The following is a 657-nucleotide window of genomic DNA, read 5'->3' on the forward strand; positions in this document are numbered from 1 at the left end:
TTTCGAAGTGAACCACGCCTTTGAGTCGTTTTTCAAATGACATAGGCTATTCACTGCAGTTTGACTTGAAAACAAGAACATTCTTCATTACATTGTGTTGTTGTTGCTTACGTACGATACATTTCTTGTCCCTAAAAAAACTTAAACAATATGCTTTTTTCCCCTTCAAGTTAAGGTATTCTAAGGCGAACAGCATGTTTGGAAGTCGAAACAGTTAGGTAAAATATATGCATTTATTTTATGACGAAAGTTTTGGACTTCGGCGAAAGTTTTTATGGAGGCAAGCGGAAGTTCGGAGCTGAAGTCTACGCCCCTTCGTCGGTGATTGGTCAACAGTAAGGATTCTTTCATGAAGTATTTGTTGTCATTCAATGAAAGGCGATTCGTTTTCATGCACATTTTTTTTTCCTTTGAAAAATACAGCACCAAACATTTTAGTTAGTCGCATAATTTTACATCTAAGATCTCTTCGGCACAAACGTAGAAATTAATGACATATTTTTTGAGTTCTCTTAGTCAGAATGAATCTACTTTTTATTTATTTCACCTTTATTTAACCAGGTAGGCAAATTGAGAACACGTTCTCATTTACAATTGCGACCTGGCCAAGATAAAGCAAAGCAGTTCGACACATACAACAACACATAGTTACACATG

This window comes from Salvelinus alpinus, chromosome 11, assembly GCF_045679555.1.
Source record: "Salvelinus alpinus chromosome 11, SLU_Salpinus.1, whole genome shotgun sequence".
NCBI lineage: Eukaryota > Metazoa > Chordata > Actinopteri > Salmoniformes > Salmonidae > Salvelinus > Salvelinus alpinus.